The 18,794-nt window shown below is 44.6% G+C and overlaps 2 non-coding genes across 2 annotated transcripts; both read left to right on the top strand.

Annotated features, from left to right (window-relative positions):
* The first annotated feature begins 1,502 nt into the window (after positions 1-1,502).
* Positions 1,503-1,575, top strand: trnav-aac (transfer RNA valine (anticodon AAC)). Its single transcript has one exon. It is a non-coding gene; the product is annotated as a tRNA-Val (tRNA).
* Positions 1,576-5,060: 3,485 nt separating this feature from the next.
* On the top strand, positions 5,061-5,132 carry trnaq-cug (transfer RNA glutamine (anticodon CUG)). The gene has a single exon. It is a non-coding gene; the product is annotated as a tRNA-Gln (tRNA).
* Positions 5,133-18,794: the final 13,662 nt, after the last annotated feature.

Consider the following 18,794-nt stretch of genomic DNA (forward strand, 5'->3'; position numbering starts at 1 on the left):
TTGGTGCTCTCACCACCGCAGCCGTTGTTCGATTCCCGGTCAGGGAACTGACATTTGGTTAGGTTTTGAGTGGAGATAGGATTTGTCTTAGTCCTCGGTCGAACGGTTCGGGTCATCTTTCAGCGCTATCTGTGAACTGCTGTCACTGCACATAAAAACAATTCCAAGTCCGCCAATCGAATCCCGGTGTACCTCCTGATGGTCTTTACGTCTTTCATAAATGAGGTGTTAAAATGTGAATTTTCAAAAGGAACAAAGACAATCCATCTGCAACCTGGTCAACGGACACATAAACAGTGCAGGTACCCTCCTTTGTGTGGCTCCATTTAAGTGTCCTCCGTTGTCAGCGAACCTCACAAGGTCACAGTTTTTTCCTGATCAGGGCACCGTTTTGGGTTGTGTGGATGAGTGGTCTAAAGAACCAGATTAAGGCTCCTTTCGCTCAGGAGCCACTGGTAGAAATCCCGCAGCTGTCATTTTCCTGGTCAGGTCCATTATCCACGACTGGAATGATTTGGTAGCAAAGGACTGTCAGATTGTACAACACAGCTGAGCACTTGGAGAAGAAGATGAATAGAGGTCTTGTTCTCCCGGACTGTTTGTTGCAACCACAACCCTGCTCAAGGTTCAACGTGACATACAAAACAGGAACTCCCCATCTGGGAATCAAACCGCGCAATCTTCCATGTGACAGGCGGAGATACTGGCCACTATACTAACAAGGACTGCTGCTGAGTCGATGTAGTGTCGATTGGCCAAAGCGGGATTCAGAACAGGCTTGTGGCCCATGACCGTTTTTATGGTAGCTGGAGACTTCAACCAGTGAAATCCTTCCCATTTTCTGTAGCTCTTATCCTCATCAACGGACTGTATTCCCCACCCGTTACCAGCATGGGGACATTCCAACTCAAGATGAGAACACACTGGACCAGGTACACAGCAACATACGTGGCACAGACACAGCTTCACCCTGCCCCCACTTTTACCCACGACTGAAAAAGCAGAACACCACCTCAGAAGCTGAAATACTCACTTAGGAGAACGTTAGACTGAAGTTCTAAAGGTCCCTGGTTCAAGCCCGGTTTTCAGAACAATCCCTGTTTATGTTGTGACTTGGCAAATAGTTTGAAAAGGCTTTTTGGCTGGCTGAAAGGACCTTAACTTCATTCTTCAAAAGGCCAGACATCCAGCCATCCAGACAAGGTTAGAGGAGGTTACAAGCCTATTTACACACCATTGACTCCAAGGGCACAAGTTGAGTCCACCGAGATATCAAAGTGACCCCGAGGGTGGCTAAGGTGTTTCTTTCAAGCCGCAATTGTGATGTCTTGTTTTGTTGAAGAAAAGACCATTATTTCTGGAACAATTTTCCCTACAAAGGAGACATCTTTGTCCATTTGGACAATTGTCAATCTGCCCCCACTTTGGACACATCGTCGTGTTTCATTGTTTGGCAACTACTTTGTGACTTCAGCAGTCCCCTTAAAAGCCCCTTCTTTCGGGTTTCCATAGTGTCGTGGTTATCACGTTTGCCTAACATGCAAAAGGTCCCCAGTTCAAAACTGGGTGGAAACATGGCCTTTCAAGTCCTTCTTTTACAAAAAAAGTCAAGGTGACAAATAGGAAGGACATGTGCTTGATCTCTGAAGGGACTTGAACACTCAGATTTAAAGTCTGATGCCCTACGAAGTGAGCCCCCAGGCCTTTGGTCAAAAGACTTGTTTTTATGTATTTGGAATGAAATGTTTTCAGCATGTTGAACAATTTTCAACAGGAAAGATATCTTTCAGATGTATCAATAAAACTGCTAAATCGCCCAACATGGGGCTCGAACCCACGACCATGAGATTAAAAGTCTCAAGCTCTACCCACTGAGCTAATCGGGCCTTTTGCTGCACTCGATATCATTTTTTGACGTGGCCATCCTGATGTTTGATCAATTCCACAGCTGACCTATTTTCCCAGGTAACAGAAGGATGGCCGAGTGGTCGAAGGCGCTGTATTCAGGTTGCAGTCTCTAATGAGGCGTGGGTTCAAATCCCACTTCAGACAGTGCGGGGCGGCAAGTCTTTCCAGTTCCAGTTAAAAGCCCGGTTCCTCATGAATTTTCCATAAAGTACCAAGGTGTTGTCCTGTTGTCCTTGTATTTTGAGGGCAAAAGGAGGCGTTTGCAAGTGGACCTCAGACCTGGTCACCTGAACAGGGACTTGAATCCCGGACACTCAGATCATAAGTTTCATGTTCGGGACCAAATGGTCCTTCGAGCCGAATATCTTCCCAGTGACCTGCAAGATTCAGAGGGAGGCAGGGATGTTCTGTGCCTGTTCTGAACCAACAAAGGTTGACTTCTTGATGGGTCATCAAGGTCCAAAGGGTTTACTTAACTAGTTTCAGCCCCACATTGGGCGGTGCAGCACTTTTGGTGATACATCGTCAAGATTTCTTTCCTGTGGAAAATTGTGCAACATGCGGAAAACATTTCATTGATGAAGTGGAATCGATGCCTGCATTCTCCAAATGGTATATTGTGTCTTTTTCCTGCTAAACAAGCATTCTCCATCTCCAACATCGTACCTGATACTTTGATTAATTGCATCCTAATGATGTTTCTTAAAAACACAGGTGGTGTCAAAGCTACTGCATTGGTATAGTCCCATGAGGATGGGATTCAAACCCATGCACGCAGAACACAATGGATTAGCAGTCCAGCACCTTAACCTCTCGGTCACCTCATCTCCTGCAGGACCTTTGTTGACATGGTCTTGTTGACTGAAAATGAGTCCCAACATCTGAATTAGTGTTTAGTAATGCAGAAACTGTGGTAGCCTAGTTAGAACCCAACCTTAAACTCCAGGTTATTTTGTTGAATGGCTAGTGGCACAGTGGATGACGTGTTGTCTACGGGTTAGACAGCTGTAATCATATCGTGGTTCGTACTCATTGTTGTGTCCGCACCAACCCTGGGTCATGGCAGGTGTGTGTTGCTTTTGTTATTGTCTTGTCTAAAAAGTACTTTTCTCTCAACCCAATTGTAGTCTTGGTGAAACAGTGACAATCCAGAAGCTAACCTTAAATGACAGGTCCTTTTGTTGTACGAATAGTGGGGCAAAGGATAACTCATCTCAGAAGATTCAAGTTTCAACTCCTGGCTAGCTAGCAAATCTTTTCAATTAACCAGACTCTAAAATTCTATTTTTGCTCGCAGACGAATTAGAAGCAACTGGGAGCAGCAATCAGCACCTTCGAGTCAGAGTTTTTGGTTCTTTCCCGGAAAAGGATAACTCTGCTCATGAGGTGCTCGGGTGTGTTGTACAATCTGACAGTCCTTTGCTGCCAAATCATTCCAGTCGTGGATAATGGACCTGACCAGGAAAATGCCAGCTGTGGGATTTCAACCAGTGCCCCCTGAGCAAAAGGAGCCTTCATCTGGTGCTTTAGACCACTCATCCACACAACCTAAAACGGTGCCCTGATCAGGAAAAAACTGTGACCTTGTGAGGTTCGCTGACAATGGAGGACACTGAAAAGGAGCCGCACAAAGCAGGGTACCTGCACTGTTTACATGTCCGTTGACCAGGTTGCAGATGGATTGTCTTTGTTCCTTTTGACAATCCACATTTTAACACCCCATTATTGAAAGACGTAACGACCATCAGGAGGAGTGAGGCTTATTGTGAGGACCTTTAGAACTCCAGTCCAACGCTCTCCCAAGTGGGCTATTTTAGCTGCGATGGGGGGTTCTGCTTTTTCAGTCGGGGCCTAAAGTGGGGGAAGGGTGAAGCTGTGCCATGTACTGCCGTCTTCGCCGACATGGCCGAGGTACTGTGGGCGACGAGTTCGCCTCCAGGTGGGAGGTTGACGATCTGGCGACTCTATCTCCAGTCAAAACCTAGCCAAATGTCAATTCCCTGACCGGGAATCGAACCCAGGCCGCAGCAGTGAAAGCGCCAAATCCTAGCCACTAGACCACCAGGGACTGCTTTAGGTTTGCACTCAGAAAGGCAGAGTCTGTGTCGCTTTGACGTAGTCCAGCAAAGGAACCAAAATAGTTATAAGACTGGACCTTCTCTGCCAATGCTGCAACAGCAGGGGAATTAGCTCAAATGGTAGATTGCTCGCTTCGCATGTGAGAGGGAGCGGGATCAATGCCCGCATTCTCCAGAATCTCTTTTGTTTTTTGTGATTAAATGTTCCCAAGTACCAAACACTAATCCGGGCCCCAATCCCGATATCTAGGCCAAATACAGCCATAGGTATCACCTTGTCTTGTCTTGCTGTGGGATCAATGCCCGCAGTCTTCTAGGAGTTCTTTGCCTTTTGTAAAAGCGATGTTACGATCGGAAATGAGTCCAGGATCGATCCACGTGGTAGACCCGCGTCCGATTCAATGCAACAGGGCTGTTTTCATACCTTTCATCGTGAAAAAAGTGCCAAGACCGTTTTCAGGACCAACTGATGACCTCTGAATTCGATCAGAAACGTCACACCTCTCGACCTGAGACTCTCCACCTGAGACTCTCCACCACAAGACTTGATTATCTAATCCAAATTCTGTCAATAGTGGCATTCTCAGCCACAACCTCAATGAGACGCCGTCGAACGCTCGGCCGTACTCACTAGCCTCAAAACAGCAAGACCTTCGATAGCTCAGTTGGAAGAGCGGCGTACTGAAGTGGTTCAAGCTGGCATCCTTAGGTAGCTGGTTCAAGTCCGGCTCGAAGGACAAGCCCTTTGCTCATGTTATGTCTGCCAGAAAAGAATGGCAATACCGTCTTGTCTGAAGGACCTCCGCTTCCCTGTCGATGGAGTTGGACTTGAGTCTTTGTCACGCAGTCTGAAATTGGCAAACTGAGAAATTCTGATTGAGTGATCAATGCAGTTTGTCTATTTGAATACATTTCATCTCAACTCCTGTTGGAAAAGGACAGCCATTTCCGTGAGAGCACAAGACCCCTGGATTGTACCCAAAAATACTTGCTCATCAAAGAGGAAAGTTGGTGTCCTGGTTTGCAAAGCCTCCATTGTTACGCCAGAAGGTGCCAGTCACATCCAAAACAAAGGGTTCCATGGTGTAATGGTTAGCACTCTGGACTCTGAATCCAGTGATCCAAGTTCAAGTCTTGGTGGAACCTACTTGCCTTGCAGCAATCGAGCGTTTGGACTGTGTCTTCCTTTAACAGTAAGAGTATGATGACTTATTGACTTACTCTACAAATCAGTGGTAACCGTGGATCAGGATGAGGTCCCCAAACGACGCCAATGTCTGTGACAGCTGATGTCAAGGATCAGCTGATCAGAAGATACTTGGTTTGTGTGCGGGGCATCAAGTCTTTCCAGTTCCAGTTAAAAGCCAGGCTCCTCATGTAGTTTCCATAGAGTACCAAGGGATTGTCCTGTTGCCCTCGTATATTGAGGGCAAAAAGGAGGTGTTTGCAAGTGGACCTCAGACCTGGTCACCTGAACACGGTCTTGAATCCCGGACACTCAGATCAAAAGTTTCATGTTCGGGTGACCGGCTCAACCTTTGTCTTGTCTGACCATGAACTCTTTTTTTCCGGAAGATATTTAGCTTGTCCATGTGGGTAGTTTAAGACCTCAGTCCATCTTGGAGGTGGACATTTCGGGACCGGGGCTTCTTCATCTGCAAGGAGAAGTACAGTAGGCCAGAAGATTTTGTTTTCATTTTGTCTTCATTGAGTTGTCCTCATCTATCAAGGAGGAAACCAACCTCTTTTATCCTCCTACTGTGGTCAAGTCCAGAATGCCAGAAGATTCCTCCTCCCTCATCCTCAACACAAAGAGAAGCGACACAGTCTCTGCCTTTCTGAGTGCAGACCTAAAGCAGTGCCTGGTGGTCTAGTGGCGTGGATTCGGTGCTCTCACCGCCGCGGCCCGAGTTCGATTCCTGGTCAGGAAATTGACATTTGGATAGGTTTTGACTGGAGATAGGATTTGTCTTCGGCCTCGGTGGAATGGTTGGGGTCACCATGAAGAGATACTTGGGAACAATAAATCACAGACTGGTTTTCTTCACTACAGGACAAGAGACTGGTCTAGAGAACGCAACCAGGAAGAGGTTTGGGGTATTTGTCTGATGCCGAAGGGAAAGATCTTGGACTCATTTCCGATCCCACACCTCTTTCACAAATTACAAAGGATTCCTTGGAGAATGTGGGAATTGATCCTGCTACCTCTCACATGCTAAGCAAGCGCTCTACTATCTGAGGTAATTCCCCTGCTGCTGCAATGTTGGCAGAGAAGGCTGCAAATTTTATTGAGATTATACAGAGCACTCCTGCTGAAATTTTACCTGCACCTTGTGATTTTATCGTTGATAATTTTAACAGTAAACTGAAGTCAACTCTGGACTCAGTAGCTCCACCTGTAACAAAAACAATGAAAAGGAAACCTACACCCCCGTGGAGAAATAACGATGAAATCAATAAACTGAAAAGAAAATGCAGGAGTACTGAGAGAAGATGGAGAAAAACTAAATTGACAGTTCATTACGAGATTTTATGTCAACAACTCAAAACCTACAATAATACAGTAAAAAAGGCACGAATTTCCCATTTCTCACAACTCATTACCAACCATAAAAACAATCCCCGGTTCCTCTTCTCCACCTTTAATATTTTAACAGGCACAAATTTTAATAAAGTTTTTAAGACACTGAAGGAAGAGATTGTTATTTGTGTTGTCCTGAGCTGACCCACATGGCTTTATACTTGTTTTGTTTTGTTATTGTTTTTGTTTTTGTTGTTTTGTTATACTTGTACTTGTTTTTTACACTCATATACTTGTTTTTGCGACAGCTATATAACTTGCTTCGCACACTTTTTGAGTTTTCACACTTATATAACTTGTTTTTAACTTGTTCCGGCAACGGGATAAATATTATTCCCACATCCTGATAACGAACTAGAATGTTGTGAGAAACGAACTAGAATGTTGTGAGACATTGAGGTGCCTGAGGCAGAGGACGGAGGTGATGACTCCTCTCCTGCGGAGACAGGCTGGCCACCTGTTTTCGCACGGGCGAGTCTATAAAGCATTTGTTTTCTCAATCCCGGTTAGAGTCTGCTGTGAACTGTGCACGAGTGTCCAGCTTTCGGTTTCCAGATTACTCTACCGGGGTGTTTTTGGCTCTCCGCCCTCTGTCAACAGTAAGGTATGCTATTCTGGATCTGAACTGTGTTGATTGGAGTGTTATGTGGGGGCATGGGGGTGACAGCTTGTGTCTAGCATAATAACTCATGATGGGAAATGTTGTGAACTGCTGTGTGTTTTATCATTAAATATCATTAATATACATACAGTCGTTGTTTGTGATCAGTTCTCTGCTGCGATCTCTCCGAACCTGTAACAAGCTATTTCATAAAACAGACACCAACAGACGATCTTTGTGAAAACTTTGCAGACCACTTCAGAACTAAAATCAAGGACATCAGATCCTGCCTGTTACCCCAGAAAGTTTTGCCTGTTACCACACCTGGACTGTTGTCCTTGCCTGAGGAGAGACTGGAGAGTTTTGCCCTGGTTGATGCAAGGACACTTGGTCGGGTTTTCTCCCAAGTAAGCCCAACAACCTGCCTTTTAGATCCAATTCCCACATCACTCTTAAAATCACTTTATGGATTCTTTGAGGAGCAGTTTTTAAACATCTTGAATTGCTCTCTTCAGACGGGTGTCTTCCCCACCGCCTTTAAAACGGCGGTGGTGAAGCCCCTTCTGAAGAAGAGCAATTTAGACCCCAACAATTTTAATAATTACCGACCTGTATCCAACTTGCAGTTTTTAAGTAAAATTTTAGAAAAACTGTTTTTTTACCAACTTAATGACTTTTTAAACAAAAATAGCATTTTAGAGAAACATCAGTCTGGCTTTAGGAGGAACCACAGTACCGAGACAGCACTTTTAAAGATTTTAAACGACATCAGGTGGAATTTAGATAACAAAAAGCTCACAGTCTTGGTTCTACTGGATCTAAGCTCTGCTTTTGATACAGTGGACCATCACATTTTATTAAATAGACTTAGATACCTGGTCGGCCTCTCTGGTACTGTTCTTAACTGGTTTTGTTCTTATCTCACAGGCCGATGTTTTTATGTAAGTATGGATACATGTTCCTCAGGAACCCATGAAATTGAATGTGGGGTTCCTCAAGGCTCAATCTTAGGTCCACTCCTTTTTAATCTGTACATGCGTCCCCTTGGGGACGTGATCAGGAGGCACGACATCAGCTTCCATAGTTATGCTGATGATACACAGCTATACATCGCCGTGTCTCCTGATGACTCGGGGCCACTTGATGCCCTTTTTAACTGCATTGTAGACATTAAGTCATGGATGGCAGAGAATTTCCTGCAGCTCAACCAGGACAAAACTGAGGTTTTAGTTATTGGTCCTGAAGGCCAGAGAGAGAAACTTTTACCAAAATTACAGGATATTAAACTAGCCGACTCTGTTAAAAATTTGGGCGTGATTTTTGACTCTGAGCTAAATTTTATCCCACATATCAAAAATATAACAAAAATAGTTTTTTATCACCTTAAGAACATAGCCAGAGTCCGCACGTTTCTCTCTCAGGCCAGTACGGAGGTGCTAATGCATGCTTTTATATCCTGTTGTTTAGATTACTGTAATGCCCTGCTCTCTGGTCTTCCCAAAAAAAAGTATTTTAAATCTCCAATTATTACAGAACTCAGCCGCACGTGTGCTGACGAGGACCAGAGGGCGGGAGCACATTACACCGGTTTTAAAGTCGCTGCATTGGCTCCCCGTCCGCTTCAGGATCGATTTTAAGATTCTCTTACTGGTTTTTAAATGTCTTAACGGCTTTGCCCCTTCTTATTTATCTGATCTGCTTTTACCATACCAACCCCCGTGGACCCTGCGGTCCTCCGGCACTGGCCTTTTAGCGAAACCAAAACACAGAACAAAAACCCACGGTGAGGCAGCATTTAGCCACTATGGCCCCCACCTGTGGAACAGCCTGCCGGAGAGCCTCAGGACTGCGGAGACTGTTGATATTTTTAAAAGAAGATTAAAGACGCACCTTTTTAATCAGGCTTTTAACTAATATTGTTAAGCTTTTATTATGTTTTCATCCTTTTAGTCCGATTTTATGTTCTTATTCTTCAGCTTTTAACTCCAGTGTTTTGTTTTTATCTTTTTAGTCATATTTTCTGCTCTTGGTCTTCAGTTTTTTAACTCCAGTGTTATGTTTTATCTTTTAGTCCTATTTTATGCTCTTAGCCTTTAGCTTCTAACTCCAGTGTTTCCTCAGGGGGGTCCTCCACACTGGGGGCTGTTCGGGTATGCTGAGGGGGTGCCATCCTTGGGTCCCTTCGACACGGCCGGCTGGGGGTTCCTCCCTTTAATGTGGGGGTCCGCCCGTCTAACGGAGTCGGGGGGCCCGGGTGCTGGTCCTCCGATGGCACGATTTGATTTGAAGGTCCAGTCTCAGAACTATTTTGGTTCCTTTGCTGGAGTACGTCAAAGCGACACAGTCTCTGCCTTTCAGAGTGCAGCCATGATGCAGTCCCTGGTTGTCTAGTGGCTAGGACTTGGTGCTCTCACCGAATCGATACCCGCATTCTCCAAGGAATCCTTTGTATTTTGTAAAAGAGATGTGGTATCGGAAATGAGTCCAGGATCTATCCATCAGTGTCAGACAAATCCCCCAAACCTAATCCAGTCTCTTGTCATGTAATAGTGAAGAAACCCAGTTCGTGATTTATTGTTCCCAAGTAGCGCTTCAAGGTGACCCCAACCATTCCACCGAGGCCCAAGACAAATCCTATGTCCAGTAAAAACCTATCCAAATGTCAATTCCCTGACCGGGAATCGAAACCGGGCTGCGGCGGTGAGAGCACTGAATGCTTTTTTTTAATTATTATTATTATTTTCATACATTCAACATACTTTACACATCAATTCTGAATTTCAGTCCCATTTCTTCATTCATATACACCATTGTATTCCCTTTGACAAAAGCATGATAGAATTCCCCCTCCTCCAAGTAGTAATACAAAATGGAAATGTCTTTTTTCATTATACTTTTAAAAATTTGCCATACATCCGCATTTCTCTTGTCATAGTGAATCATATTTCTTTGTACTTTAACAGCATATCTTGCATGGCTCAATGTATAATTCAACAGATTTCCATTACATTCTCCCACCCTTTTTTTTACACCAAATAACCTCAGTTCTTTCCAGTCCATGTCCCTTACAAATCTTCCTCCCCAACAATTCGTTATGAGCTTTCTCATTTTGTCAAAATATGTTATTAACCCTTCACATTCTATGAACTCATGCATAAATGTTTCTACCTTCTTTTCACATACTTCACATTCTTTGCTTACAATCTCATCAAATTTGCTTATAATTAGATTATTGAATATTCTATTGTGTCTTAGCATGAAGTCCATGTGCTCATATTCACTGGTGTTCCATTTCACTCTCATATTTGCCCATATTTTCTTTACATCCATTCCTTCTATTGCTTTTTCCCACACTCTTTCCGATGCCGGCCTTCTAACATTCTCTCCTTTAAAATATGCATACAATATCTTAGTTTTTACATTCTCCAGTCTTTTCTTACTTTTCCCTTCTCCCACATAGAGTTCCAGCTCACAGTCATCCCCCACCTTATGCCCTCTTTCAATCATCATTCTCCACTCCCTCGGCATCCCATCTTTCATTTTATGATCACTTTTTCCACCTCTCCCACCCCAATGTCATCCCCCCTCAATTTCACTTCATCCACCATCACCTGTGCTGACATGAAACCAGGTACATATTCATACACTATATCTCTAACTTTCCTTATACCTGCCCTCCTGATCAGCATATTGTCCATCATTCTTCCGTCGCTTGTGATTTTTGGATTTAAGAAGAGAGGTTGTTCCCATATTTGTTTTAGATTTTGACATTCATAGCTTATGTTCTTTACAAACTCCCCCCATGCACTCAACACCTCTTTGTAAAACTCACTCACTCCATTCAACATTCCTTTTCTCATTTTCATGTATACACCACTCTCTCTGCACCCCCCACATTGACCATTGACTGATTGCTTCCTTCAGAAAAGCCTTCCACACGTGATCATTCTTAGCAGCTAAATAGTTCACCATTGTCTTCACCCTCATTGCCTTCTTCTTGCATTCTAGACTTACTAGTTTTAATCCACCATCCTTGTATTCGTTCTCTAAAACCTCCCGTGCTATTCTGGCCCCTTTCCCGTCCCACAAAAAGTCATTCACCAACCCCTCCACTTCTTTCACCACTCTGTCAGGCACATCCAACGCTCTCATTGCGTAGATCATTTTACTCATTAGCAGTGCATTCACCACCACCACTTTCCCTTTTAATTTTAGTCCTCTCTTTTTCCAAAATTTCAATGTATTCTTCATACTGTTTATTATTCCTTCCTACTTTCTATCCCTTCCTTCTACTCTCTCTATCCCCACATTTATCCCTAAGATCTTCATATATATAGTCCTTCTTCACCTTTAACCCCATCTCATTCTTCCCTGATTCACTTACTCCTATATACATCATCTCCGACTTCCCAATGTTGACCTTTGCCCCCGATGCCCTACCATAGGCTTTTATACTTTCCAGTACTTCTCCTACACTCTCCTCATCTTTTACTGTGATAGTTGTGTCATCTGCATATTGGTATACTAAGCTCCTCTGTCCTCCTGGTATATTTATCCCTCTAATATTATTGTTCCCTTGCAATAGCCATGCCAGCGGTTCGGCTGATAGAGAGTATAATAAGGCCGACATCGGGCAGCCCTGTCTGACAGACCTTTCTAATCTTATTAACCCTGTTAGAACGCTGTTAACTTTTAAAACGCTTACGACATTTTTATACATTCTTTTTATCCAGCCTACCAGCCTATCTCCAAACCCTATTCTTTTAAGTAATGTAAATAAATATTCGTGATTCACCCTGTCAAAAGCCTTATTTAAATCTATGCTCATGATAATCCCTCCACCACCTTTTTTCATATAATCAATTACATCCTTAATACTACATATTGTGTCTGTGATGTCCCTCCCAGGTATGCCGTAAGATTGTGTTTTTCCTATAATGTTCCCTATGAATCTCTTTAACCTGTTTGTGATTACTTTTGCCAGTATTTTATAATCATTATTCAATATACTAATTGGTCTATAGTTTTCTAATTTTTCCCTCCCACCCTTTTTATATACTAAACTTATAACCCCCATTCTTATACTATTTGGCATCTCCCCTGTCTCCTCCATCCACTTAAATAATCTATATAATACTGGAGTTAGTATGGTTTTAAACTCAATATAAAATTCTCCTATCAGTCCATCCGAACCTGGACTTTTATTCCTTTTTAATTCGCTAATTGCTCTATCTCTCTCTCTTCTATCTATTTCTTTTTCACTTATTAATTTATCTCCTTCGCTGACCTTGACCCTCACCTTTTCGAGAAGCTGTTCCATGACTCTTTTGTCGACCTTTTCCTCCTTAAATAGGTCCCTATAAAACTGCTCTACCCTCTCCACTATTCCAAATCCATCTGTGATGATCCCCCCGTCCCCATCATCTATCTCCCCTATGAAGCTCTTTTTCTGGTTTGTTTTTTCCAAGCCCAGAAAATATCCACTACATTTTTCTCCCTCAATCACATATCTTGCTCTACTTCTCACCATCGCCCCTCTACACTTCCTCTCCTCTATATCCTCTAATTCATATTTTAGGGCTATGTATTTCGTTAGATCACTTCCCCCATTGTCTATTTTTTCATTCTCCTTGTCCAGCTCATCCCTCAGCCTCCTTTCTCTTTCTTTCTCTCTCCTGCTCTTATCTCTGCCATATTTTATGCTCAATATTTTAATTGCTCTTTTGACCCTTTCCCACCATTCCCCAACATTATCCTCATACATACTATCATTCATCCATATTGCAATGCATGTCTCCACTTGATTTTTATATTTAGTGTCGTGCAGTAGGCTTCCATTCAAACACCACACCCCGCCTCCCCTCCCCTCCCTCCCTTGTGATAAAGTCAAACACACAATTGCATGATCGCTGATTGCAGTCATCTTATATTTGATTGATCCTATCTTGTTTAAGATGTTTTCTTTCGCCCAAACCAAATCTATTCTGCTTTGTTTGAGCACCCCCCCCCCTACCACTTGTTTCCTTGTGAACACCTTCCCTGCTGGGTTTCGTTCCCGCCATACATCCACCATTCCATTTGCTCTCATATTTTGCAGTAGAACCCCCCTTAAGCTGTCATCCCTGAACCTCATCCCTGTGCACACATCCAACCTCCCACACCACACATTGAAATCCCCGACCATCACACAGTTCTCTTCCATGAACTCCTTCAAACTCCCAAAAAACCTTCCTTTCCCTCTCATCGTTCGGTGCATAGATGTTCCATAGCTGATATGTTTTGCCGCCATAATGAAACTCAATCCCTAAAACCCTCCCCTTCCCATCCTTCCCACACTCCTTTACATCTTCCACCACTCCCTTCCTAACTAATATTGCCACACCCCTCGCATTCTTCTCTCCATTATTAACAAATATTTCCCCAATCCACTCTTTCTCTATATAATCTATAACCCCCCCCCATCCCAGTTAGTCTCTTGCAGACAAACAATGTCCTCTTTACATATTTGCATTGCATAAAGCAGTCTCTCTTTATTTCTTAGTCCGTTCCCATTGAATGAGGAAAGCGTCAGCATTGACTTCATGTGAGAAGGAGAAAAGTCTGACACCCCCCACTTTTAATTCTACATTAATCTGATCAGTTTCTTTGTCTCCTTCCGATCAGCTGTTCTCCCCTTGATCTCCTCTTGCACTGTCAAACCCTCCTGCCCCTTATCCGACTCCTCACTTGGGAATTATGTAATGTTCCCTTCGTCTCTTCCCCGTTACCCTTTTCTCCCTCACTCGATACATCTTTGAGACTCTCTCTAGTTTTACTCGTTGTTGCCCCACACACTTCCAGCTCCCTTTCCTCTCCCCAAATTCCCTCAATCACCTTGAACCCATCAATCACTCTCCTCCCTCTTTCCTCCCCATGATTATGCCTCTTGTCAGCAATGTCATTCTTACTTTCGTTGACCGTGTCCTCTCCTGTTGTCTCGTCTTCTCGTCCTGCTGTTAGCTCTTCCACACTCTCTTCATTCCCGTCGCTCCTTTTGCGCTTCAGCTCTGCTGTCTCATTTGCGCCGTCCTCACGAACCCTCACGGACTCTGTTCCTCGTCTTCCATCCTTGCTGCTGCAGTGATCTTGACGTTCTGAGGCCTTTGCCCCTCTTCCTCCTCCATGCTGACCGCCTCTGCTTGGATTCTGGCTTCCGGCATCTCCTCATCTCCCGCTGGGTCGCTTGATTGACGGCACTCCCTGGCGTAGTGGCCCTGTGCACCGCAGCTGAAGCACTTGAATTCCGAGCACTCTCTTAGGCTGTGACCAGGTTGAATACAAAGCCTGCACACCTTGACCTGCCTATCGTGCATCACCTTGAAATATTCTTCCCCTTCAAGTGTTGAGAATTCGGTTGCGAAGGGGAGTGAGCGGACCCTTTCATTGAATTTGATGCGGCAGAAGCGTGTGCCATCCAAAATGTCCGTTCCTGGCCACTTTCTCCTCTTTATTGGTGACACAACTGTCACTCCCCAGTCCTCCAGTTTCTTAATTATTTCACTGTCTTCAGTATTGAAGGATTTCATGTGTGTTTGTCTCCTATTTTTTGTGTCTCATGTATGTTTGTCTCCTATTTCTTGTGTCTCACTCATATAACTATGCACTACATTTAATCAAGTACAACCAAGTAGCCTTGGGCAAATCACAAGACACATAACCGCTTTCAGGCACATACAGTTCCGGAGCTCTCCTACACATCCACAATTTTGACTAACAACAGATAACGGGGGAGCATGACGTCGGCAGCCACGGCCTGTCGATAACGGCTGGCTCCACCGCTCCACCCCGCCCACCCTGCTTGGAGGTGGACATTTCCCTTTGGTGAGAAGATGTCGGCCGAGGAGAGGAGGGGGCCACCTGTGATGCGCCAGAGATCTACCGACATTTCTTAGCATAAAAAAGCCGGGCAGGGACAGTTAGCTGTACTCATTTGTTCTGACCTGTAAGTAAAGCCTACGTCTCTGCAGGTGTTAGGGAAAGACTTGTGAGCCCGGAGTAAACCATATAACTGACAAGTTCGTTGTCATCTCTTGCCTCCAACACGACACCCACAGGAATCACTGACCTAATAACAGGTGGTCAAATTCCAACAGTATATACCGGGTGACTTAAAAAAGAAACAGTCAGTTCATCTCTGCATGGTTCAGAGGCAATTAACCTGCAATTCTGGATTCTTAGACCATCCAAGAGCTTCTTTTTACCCTCCATATCCTTCATTGTGACTTCGTATCTATTTATTCCTTTAAATCTGCATCCTGTCATGGTTCCACAGTTTAGAACAATTCCCTTGTCCAGTGGTGCAATGGCCCCCTCACCCACGACTTCCACTGCCACAGCTAATTGCCTAGGATAGGCAGCAGCCTTGTCTGATGGCTCCCTGGCTACCAGCTTGACTTGTGCTCCTTGTTTAAAACAAAAAGTGCCCCTCTCCCCACCAGCCACAAATTTGGGGGGTGGGGGAGGACAGGGAGGGGGGAGCGGGCCCACTCCCTGAACATTCACAAAAGAGAATTTTTAAGAAAAAAAAACACTTTCAATAAGAAAAGAAAAAACTGAATATATCTAAAAACATATCTCTCTGTGATCTACTCTGCAACTGCTTTCACCGGTTTTTTTCAGGGTAGTATGGCCGTAAGGTGCCAGGTCAACTGAAAAGATCCTATTTGAAGGTGATGCAGGCTAGACTCCAGAAAAAAAGTGTCAAACAGCGCCCTCTGCTGTCAGGCAAGAGCAGAAACCATAAAAAGCTTACAGCACCTGGTATTCCCAGGCGGTCTCCCATCCAAGTACTAACCAGGCCGGCCCCTGCTTAGCGTCTGAGATCGGACGTTTTTTTTATTTTTTTATTATAGAACTTACAACAGTACATCACAGATCTGCGTTTTTTTTAATTATTATTTAAAATAAAATAATAATAAAAAAAACGCATATATATATATATATATATATATATATATATATATATATATATATATATATATATATATATATATATATATATATATATATATATATATATATATATATATATATATATGATATATATGATTTTTTTTAAAATAATAATTTAAAAAAAACGCAGATCTGTGATGTACTGTTGTAAGTTCTATAATAAAAAAATAAAAAAAACTTTACATTAGCCTCAAAGTATGTCCATACGGGTATCTTCTTTTTTTCAAACTTTGTGAGGTTCCGTCTCAGCCATATGGCGTACCTCGCATGGCTCAGCATAAAGTTCCATAGGAATGGAATGGCCTTTATTGTCATTATACAAGATGTACAACGAAATTGGAGAGCTTCTCCTTCCAGTGAAGTAGTCAAGTTTAAAGAAACAAAAAAGTATGTAAAGTAGAGAAAAAAAGACTATTTAACAAGATATATACAAGATATCCAAAATATACACATAGTATTGCACAGGAGCATATGCAGGAGCAGATATATTAATTTTAGTGCAATGATCAATGGGTCATAGTGCAAATAATGTCTGGTGTATACAGATGAGTAAAGTCACATATGAGTGTATTGTAATGGTTGTTAAATAAATAAATATGATTGAGATAGTAACAGAGGCAGTGATGGAAAATATTGCACATTTGTACGTTGTATGTCTGAGTTCAGGGTGGTGATGGCTCTTGGGAAGAAGCTGTTTCTCAGTCTGCTTGTTTTTGCCTTGATGCACCTGTAGCATCTGCCGGAGGGCAGCAGGTCAAACAGCTGAGCACCGGGATGTAAATTGTCCTTGATGATGTTGCGAGCTCTGCTGAGGCACCGGGTGGAGTAGATGTCCATCAGGGAGGGGAGAGGGCAGCCGATGATGCGCTGCGCTGCCGCGACTGTCCTCTGAAGCCTCCCTCTGTCCGCCTCAGTCAGCTTCCGTACCAGGTGGAAACGCAATAGGTCAGCAGGCTCTGGATGGACGAGTGGTAGAAGGCCAGTAGCAGCTCCCTGTTCGGGTTGTTCCTCCTGAGGACTCTCAGGAAGTGTAGACACTGCTGGGCCTTCTTTATGACAGCTGTGATGTTGTCTGTCCAGGAGAGGTCGCCGGAGATCTGGACTCCCAGGAACCTGAATGTGTGGACCCTTTCCACACACTCGCCATTGATGTAGAGGGGGGGGGCGGGTCATTTCTGTTCCTTCTGAAGTCCACGATGATCTCCATTTGTTTTGTGCGTGTTCAGGGCTAGGTTGTTGTCGGAGCACCAGGTCGTCAGCCTCTGGACCTCCTCCCTGTAAGCTGCCTCGTCTCCCTGTGAGATCAGTCCGACCACTGTGGTGTCGTCAGCAAACTTGACGATGATGTTGCTCTCATGGGCCGGACTGCAGTCGTGTGTGTAGAGGCAGTACAGGAGGGGGTTCAGCACGCAGCCCTGTGGTGATCCGGTGCTCAGACTGCGGGTGGAGGAAATGTGGGGGCCGAGTCTCACAGTCTGGGGTCTGTTTGTTAGGAAGTCCTTGATCCATCTGCATGTGAGGGGAGGGAGGCCTAGGGTGTCCAGTTTTGTAGTTAGGATGTCCGGGATGATGGTGTTGAAGGCCGAGCTGTAATCCACAAAGAGCATCCTGGCATAGCTGTGCTGTTGTTCCAGGTGGTTCAGCACGGTGGTTCAGCGGACTGGTGTGCACATGCTCGGAGAACCTTTCCAGGTACGCTGTCAGGGCCCGGGGCCTTCCTGGGGTCCACTGCTTGGAGCACACGCCTCACGTCATGCTCTCTTACAGTTAATGGGGGGGGGGGGGGGGGGGGTCGTCGTGGGGCCGGGAGGAGCTGGGGGCAGGGCTGGAGAAGATGAGTGTGGCTGTGGTGTTTCAATGCGGGCAAAGAAACTGTTGAGTTCCTCTGCCAGAGACACGCTCAGGTCTCCTGACATCACATCACGTCCTCTGAAGTTAGTGATGCTCTGCAGTCCCTGCCACACCTCTCGTGCTGGAGAGGTGGGACTCTATCCTCCTGTTGTAGTCCGCTTTGGCTGTTTTTATTCCTCTTCTCAGGTCAGCTCGAGCCGTACTGTACAGAGCTCTGTCGCCTGACCTGAAGGCAGAGTCGCGGGCTTTGGGGAGGGAGCGGACCTGGCTGGTCATCCAGGGTTTCTGGTTTGGAAAAATCCGGATGACTTTGTCCACAGACACAGTTCCCATACAAAACTTGATATAGTCTAGTACTGTCACTGTGTATGTTTCCAGGTCCTGATGTTGAAATAGGTCCCAGTCTGTGTGTTGGAGGCAGTCCTGAAGTTCACTGAGTGCATTTTCCGGCAATGTGGTGATGATCTTTTTGGTGGGTCTGGATCTGCGTGTGAGGGGGGTGTATGCAGGAGTGAGCAGCAGGGAGAGATGGTCTGACTGTCCGAGGTGGGGGAGTGGTGTTGCTCTGTAGCCGTGCTTTATGTTTGAGCAAACATGATCAAGAGTGTTTGCTCCTCGCGTTGGACACTTGACATGCTGATGAAACTTCGGGAGTACAGTCTTTAAATTGGCCTTATTAAAGTCCCCGGCTATAATATGAATGCCATCAGGGTGGGCCCGCTGATGTTCATTGATGACGTTCAACAGGAGAGAGAGTGCTGTGCTAGCGTTAGCATCCGGTGGG

The sequence above is a fragment of the Doryrhamphus excisus genome, chromosome 14 (genome assembly GCF_030265055.1).
Source record: "Doryrhamphus excisus isolate RoL2022-K1 chromosome 14, RoL_Dexc_1.0, whole genome shotgun sequence".
Classification (NCBI taxonomy): domain Eukaryota; kingdom Metazoa; phylum Chordata; class Actinopteri; order Syngnathiformes; family Syngnathidae; genus Doryrhamphus; species Doryrhamphus excisus.